Raw genomic sequence first — 7,222 nt, 5'->3', positions numbered from 1 at the left:
CTCCAATAAATTCCAAGAACTTGTTGGATAATCTGTGCCCTGCTGTGTTGTTTTCCCAGCAGAGGTCTTCTTCAGTAGTGTAGAGTGGCTGTAGACACGTGTTCTCTAACCTTGCTCCGAGGAAGTCCTAGATGATACAAGGGTTAAAAACACCTGAACCCCATCTCCTCAATTGCTCCACCCCTGCTCTCTCTGGTGGAACTGCATGGCTTGCGGGCATGGGTCCCAATTTTAGTAGTGTAGACAAGGCGATAGTCAGGAATGTATACAGTGGTTTTGGGCTGAATTATTATCCCCCTAGAGCTGTGCTGTGTGTGGCTGAGTGTGACCCTGAAGGTGTCTGACCTGCTTTTAATGTTACACTTCTTTTAACTTACCTGAAAGTTGGTTTGGTGCTTGTGAAATCTGGGCCTGATCCAAAGCCTTTGAAGCCAATGGGAGTCTTTCCACTGACTTCAGATCAGCACCACTCTGTCACCTCGATGATAACAAGTTCAAATCCCCTCCTCAATTGTCTCCTGTAATTAGCTTTACCAACAGGATCAAGACTAAAACTATGGGAAATATTTACATCAATTATCGACTGCATCTGAGGCCCTCTAATGTCTGGTATGAAGAGCCAGTATAAAGTGCACAGATCTGCCGGGCCCTGCTAGGGGGTAGTCATCCAGCTCTCTCTCTATGCTCTCAGAGGTCCCCCAGCAGGTAACGGAGGTGGTTTGAGAAGTGCCAACAAAACCTCCGCAGAGCACCACCCTACCTCCTACAGCTGGCCCTCAGTCTTGCCTCCTTCCCTCCTCCTCGTTACTGCAGAACAACAGAAATTCACATGCAAGAACTTTGTTAATGGGGAGTTAAGGTGGCAGGTGCTCAGCCCTGCCCTGGGCTCCCTGTGTCCTTTCGGAATGGGAGTGTTTAATTCCCAGAAGTCAAAGGTTGGCAAACCAGGATATGCAGAGGTATTATGGCGAAATTCACAGCCATAAAAAACGCATCACGGACCATGAAATCTATACAGATTTCACAGGGGAGAACAGCATTTCTCTAACTGGGGGTCCAGACCCAGAAGAGGGTTGTGGGGGGAGGAGGGGGTTTGCAAGGTTATTGGAGGGGATCACAGTATTGCCACCCTTACTTCCGTGCTGCCTTCAGAGCTGGGGAGCCAGAGAATGGTGGCTGCTGGCCAGGCACCCAGCCCTGAAGGCAGTGCCCCCCCAGCAGCAGCGCAGACGTAAGGCTGGCAATGCCGTGACCCATCGACAATAACCTTGCTGCCCCCCAGCTGCTTTTTGGGTCAGGACCCTACAGGTACAACACTGTGAAATTTCAGATTTAAATAGCTGAAATGATGAAAATGACAATTTTTTACATCCTGTGACTGAAATTGACCAAAACCGACCATGAATTTGGTAAGGTCTTAATTATGATGCTTCCCACGCAACTCAAACTCTGCCCCAGTAGGTCTGGGAATAGGAACAAGGAATCGACCAGCACCATGCCAAACCAAACTTGCCCTTGTCTGTGTGCCCAGCACCGCCCCAAATCCGCATTCCTCTTCATACCGTCCACACTGTTTGGAGCAGCGCCATTGATTAAGGCGGGAATTGCTGTTCATTGGCGGGGGGAGGGTGACGTCTGTGGTCTGCGTGAGGGACCCCTCTGGGGCACAGACCAAAGGAGGCGGAGTTGAGGTTGTTTGGCAGGCATATCCTTAGCCCAGCATCTCCTGCTTTGCCAGCCGTTGAATGTTGAGTAGTCTGGGCTCCCGTTCTGACGAGGCATGAAGAGCACAGAGCAGTGCTGTCCCCCTGCAGTGGTGACGTTTTTCGCACGTGAATAATGGAAATCCTGGGCAGCTGCCCTGTAGGCTGGTCTGTGCACCAACCACCTCACTGCTCGGGAAGAGTCAGGTGATGACTATTCCCTTTGGATAGGAGTCCCCGTATGTACTAACTACGCTGAAACCCTGCCCTGTGAGAGACGCTAATATACTCTCTCTTCTCCTCCTCCTCTGCACAGCAAACGACCAAGGATCTAGTGGCTCTGACCTATCTGCCCAGGGTAAGTGACGGGGGCTCTAGCCTAGGGGTTCACTGCTCTCACTGAGGCCTCTGGAGAGAGAGACCTAGTCCAAGTCATTGGACCCTGAGTCTCCCTGGCCCATCCCCTCTAGCAAACCAGCCCCAAGGAGCAGAACAGGGGAGTTCGGGATCTCTTATTTCCCTTTTATTCACACTGGGGGTGCAGGAACAGGTTTGCAGCCAAATCCCCCTTGTTTTCTCTGCCATGACTTCAGGTGTGAAAGACTCTAGTGAGAGGGATTTCTCTGTGGCTGCTGATACAGCGTGGGCTGAGTTCAGCTTTTGCAAGGATAACTCCAGCTGCTTCAGAGAACAGTCTCCAGTGAACTGCAGGGAGGAAGCAGTAGGGACAGAGCCCAGCACTTGGGGCTCCAGGAACCTGGGTCTCTGACCCTGGAGCTACAAGCTTTGTCAGCGGGGCTAGAGATTTTGTCCACTGAACCCTGCAGCCACTCGGGCGACCGCAGCATGCACTGTCATTGCAAAACATGAGGGCAGGTTCCCTTTGACAGACGTTGCCTGTGTTTAACTTCTGCAGCTTAACTGAGCCTGGTGGAGTCCGTGCCACGGCCTGAGGGGACTCCCGAGAGGAAGACGGATGAGCTCTGCTCTGTCTCCCTACAAGAACCAATCAACCCCTCTCTAGCTTTCCTCTGGAACTTGGAGCGTCCCGTGTGGGATTTCCGGCCTCGTCTCTCTGTTCACTGAACCACGTTTGCTTTTCAGGTGTCATAGTTTTCTGTAATAATGTTTTATTTGCACAAAATAATTTCCAACATTTTAATGGATAAAAACTCTGTTAGTCAGAGTTCAGTGTTTGCCCCATTCAGTGTGGGCGCCGTGCTCTGGCTGAGCGGTGCGGTCTGCACACCCTGGACGGGGCACTAGGTCTGTCAGCAGTAACTGCTTGTGCGTCTGTGGTGGGGACGGCTTTTTTTCCTGCCGAATTTCATGATTATAACACGGTAAATGGCCGGGTCTACTCGCAGCTGGTCGCGCTGCTGCCATCATCAGCTGAGGACGTCTGTTGGACAGGAATAAGTGTCTGCGTTTAGTTTGTAAGTGCCTCTAACGTCCTTTTCACCATTCATAGAGCCATAGAAATGCTGGGCTAGAAGGGCCCTCAAGAGGCCATCAAGTCCAGCCCTGATCTCAGGCAGCACCAAGTTAACCTAGACCATCCCTGACAGGTGTTTGTCCAACCTGTCCTTAAAACCCTCCAACGACGGGGATTCCACATCCTCTCTAGGCAACCTGTGTGACGAAGTGGGGATTTTCCTAACGTTGCGTATGTATACTGTGTGCCTCAGTTTCCCCCGTGTGCTGCATGTCTAACCCAGGTGGGAGGTGGGGTGTCTGCTGTTGTAGAGGACCAAGTGTGGCCCAGTCTAGCAGCCTGGACCCCAGACCATGGCCTGGGCACTTTGTAACGTAGCGACTGATGATCTGAAGGCCCATCCCAACTTGGAGCCAGCCAGTTATGGGCAGCGGAGAGAACAGAGAGCTGAAGAGAGAGTCACCTGGAGACCTGTTTGCCCGGGAAAGAAGACAGATGGAAGTGGGGCCTTGGAGGTGATATGGGGTGGGCCACAGAAAGGAGGATTCACTTCTGGTCTGGGAACAAAGAGCGGCCTGAGCCCACCTGGATGGGGACAGACCCTGATGGACACCCCTGAGAATGTCTTGTGCTGTGCTCCAGACGTACAATAAACCCTTCTGTGCTGCGCTGGCTGAGAATCGCTGCAGGCTCGAGAGAGGCAGGCATGCTGGAGGCTCAGACGGGCGGTACTGGGAGGCAGAGGAGAAGCCTACAGCTTAAACCCTGAGCAAAGAGTGTGACCTCGTGTAGGGTCAATACTCTGAAAGGCCGGTTTCCCCCAGGGGCCATACGGAGCCAGGAGGGCACTGGCCTGTGAGTCTGTGACAACCTGTCCCACACTGAACTGTCCTTAGAGCTAGAGAGTTTTCCTAATGTCTAACCTAAATCCCCCCGTCTCCTACTGTCAGTGCACCTGGAGAACACTTGATCACCGTCCTCTTCAGAGCAGCCCTTAATGCTGGGGTAGATAATTACTTTTTGTCAAGGTCCAAATTTCTTGGTCAAGATATAGCCACGGTCCAGACTCAAGAGAAATATTTTTCACACCACAAGTGCCCCTGTTCAACGACCGCCTGCAGTGCTGTGAAATGTGCCCAGGGCCTATATTGTTTATATTCTTAGTGCCTTAAATGAAAAATAAAATCAAGCCACGGTATAGCCTAAAAATAACCTCCAAGAAAGATAACGAGGAGTCTGGTGGGCCCACGAAAGCTTATGCCCAAATAAATTGGTTAGTCTTTAAGGTGCCACCGGACTCCTCGTTGTTTTTGGGGATACAGACTAACCTGGCTCCCCCTGATACTTGTCTCCAAGAAAGATGTAATTTATATGAAACGTTGAAAAAGTGTTTAGAAAAATGTCTAATAGATGCAACTATTAAGCATTAAAAATACTTTCAGGCAACAGGTTTAAGTCTGTGTGTGGGTTTTGTCAAATACGGTTATTGTAGGCGTATGTGCACAGAGAGAGAGAAACAGATTCAAAACTTTTTCAGCCGTTTGTGGTTTATTTACCATCAGTATCAGAGTTTGAAAGAAACACTTAGTACACCTGAACTCTTCATCATTTATGATTCAAGCCTTTCCACTAACAAACTCCCACCCACCACCACTCCCAGATCCTTCTCAGCACCGCTGCTGCCGAGCCAGTTTGCCTCATTCTGTTTTTGTGCATCTGGTTTTCCTTCCCTACGTGGCGCACCTCACATTGGTCTTTGTTGAATTTCATTTTGTCGTCTGTTGCCCAGTTCTCCAATTTATCCAAGTCCCTCTGAATTTTAGCTCTATCCTCCAAAGTGCTGGCAACCTCCTTCCCCCGACCCCGCAGCTTTGTGTCATCTGCAGCATTGATCAGTCTGCTCTCTGTACCTACATCCAGGTCATTAATAAGGATGTTAAACGCTGGAGCCAGAACAGATCCCTGGGGAACCCCACTTAAGACCTTCTCTTTTGCCCTCACAATTTACAGCTCTCTCCTCCCCCTCGGGGTGCAGTGACCCTCTACGGGTTAACAGGACCTTTTTCCAGTGAAAGAGCCTTTATCACACTGTGAATATTCTTAAACATGTACATGTATTTGTTAGCAATCAGCAGCTGATCAGCAGAATACACTCACCGAGCATCTAATGCTCACCACTCCCAATAAAGCAGACAGACGTCTCCTAATGGCCAGTCAGCGTTGTGTCATCTGGGGCTCTGGCTTCTCCACAGTCTGGTCATGCAAGGGATAAAAATCCGAGCCGTTCTGGTCTTGAGCCGAATCCCCAAGTTACGTTCCAATGAGCTTGTTTTCTCACCCTCCGGATAGTGTTAAAATGAGAGTTCTTCTTACAATACCTTCTTCGCCAAGTGTTTTACTCAAAGCATGACTAGACGTCTCACCAATCATAACCCCTCATGGGCTAAAGCAATTTCTCTAGCAACAGCAAAAGCAACTTATCAGCAGAATCAACTTTTAACTCAAACTCCCACGGGCGCCCAGTCAGAGCCTTGCAGACACGCCAGGGCAGCGGGTCCGTCCTCCCTCCCGGTCCAGTCGCTCTGTGACGTTCCTGGGTCTGTCCCGGGGAGTGATGCTGCAGCTGCCCCGGCATTCCTTGTCCCTGCGCTCAGGAGCACAGCAGGGGAGCTGCCTTGTTCCTTCCCCCGTCCTGGGGCTGCCTGGACCCACCGCAGGCTGGAGAGGGCGGCAGGTGAGAGACACAGATGGCCTGGAGACCCCTCCCTGACCAGCCTCCACAGACTGGGCCAAGCCCCTCTGCCTGTCCCATGCAGCCTGCAGGGCTTGCTGGGTTTAACTCTCACCTCCGGGGTGAGACTGGATCGTACCACAGTGTAACGGGGACGTGCTGGTGGCTCCTCCCTGGGGAATTTGGGTGCTTGGTGCCCAGGGTTCATCTCTCCTGGTGGCAGAGAGCACAGGAGCAGCCAGTGCAAACTGTATAGCCTTCCCCTCTGCTCATGGGTGGCTGGGCTTAAAGATGCCTCTGAGCCAGGCACCTTCACCCAAAAGGGAGCTGATTCCTGGCCCATCGCAGGGCGTGAGCTGGCATCAAACAGCTCACTCTGGGCAGGGCCTTGTACCCTTACTACCCCTATTTCTCCAGAGTTGAAAGGTCAAAAATCCCCCTCAAATCTTCCTTTAAGAGACGAATAGCGTCTGAGCTGCGTGGACAGCGATTTGCACTAGTTGGTGTGGGGATGGGGGGGCTTGGTGTTGGTTGGGGAGCTCCCTGTCCATATCCCCCACCCCGGCGCCCACTCCAGACTCATCCATACCCCCCTGCGGTCTCCCAGGAGCTGGGGCTGTCTCCTCTCTGCGTGATGAGTTCCCTTCTTGATGGAGGGCTCTTGCAGCTGCTGTGATCCGGTGTAGCTTCACTCTGTTGTGGCTGTGAGGACGACTGTGCCGGTGTCAGGCAGCCCAGGGGCTCTGGGTGAGGGAGCGGCTGACAGGGGATGTTTGATCTAGAACAGGAGTTCTCCAACTTCACTGCACCATGACCCCTTTCTGACAACAAAAACTACGACATGTCCCCAGGAGGGGGGGACGAAGTCCAAGCCTGCCTGAGCCCCACTGCTCTGGGTCCCCACTGCTTCAGCCCCAGGCAGGGGTCCTGTAATCTGAGCCCCCATCACCGAAGCCCTCAGGCATGTGTAAGCCAGCCTGGTGACCCCACTAAAATGGGTTCGCGGCCCACTTTGGGGTCCCAAACCACAGTTTGAGACCCACTGATCTAGAAAGTTAAAATGTTTTTACTGGTACCTAAGTAGCAGCTGCCCTTAATGATTTTATAAAAGAGAATGTTTTACATAGTCTATTCTGATATGTCCGTAGTAGCCATTAAATACAAGAAACCATGTAAAAATAATCTTCTAAAATAACTAAATGAAATTTCAAAATTGTTATATTTTCTAAAATTATAATTTTTTTAATTCTCTCTAATTGGTAGTTTCAAAAAAAATTGTTTTCATTCTGAATTGGATCAAAAGCAAATTTCAATATGTTAAAATTCCCCCTAAAATAGAAATTCCAGGATTTG

General features: G+C 50.9%; 1 long non-coding RNA gene across 1 annotated transcript; it reads left to right on the top strand.

Annotated features, from left to right (window-relative positions):
- Positions 1-18: 18 nt before the first annotated feature.
- Positions 19-4,588, top strand: LOC144930010 (uncharacterized). The gene is made up of 2 exons (XR_013635127.1): positions 19-2,061; positions 2,620-4,588. It is a non-coding gene; the product is annotated as an uncharacterized LOC144930010 (long non-coding RNA).
- The last annotated feature ends 2,634 nt before the right edge of the window (positions 4,589-7,222 follow it).

This window comes from Lepidochelys kempii, unplaced genomic scaffold (assembly GCF_965140285.1).
Source record: "Lepidochelys kempii isolate rLepKem1 unplaced genomic scaffold, rLepKem1.hap1 scaffold_191, whole genome shotgun sequence".
In the NCBI taxonomy this organism is placed as follows: Eukaryota; Metazoa; Chordata; order Testudines; family Cheloniidae; genus Lepidochelys; species Lepidochelys kempii.
The sequence above is the reverse complement of the archived record's forward strand: the minus strand, read 5'-3'. Positions and strand labels throughout refer to the sequence as shown.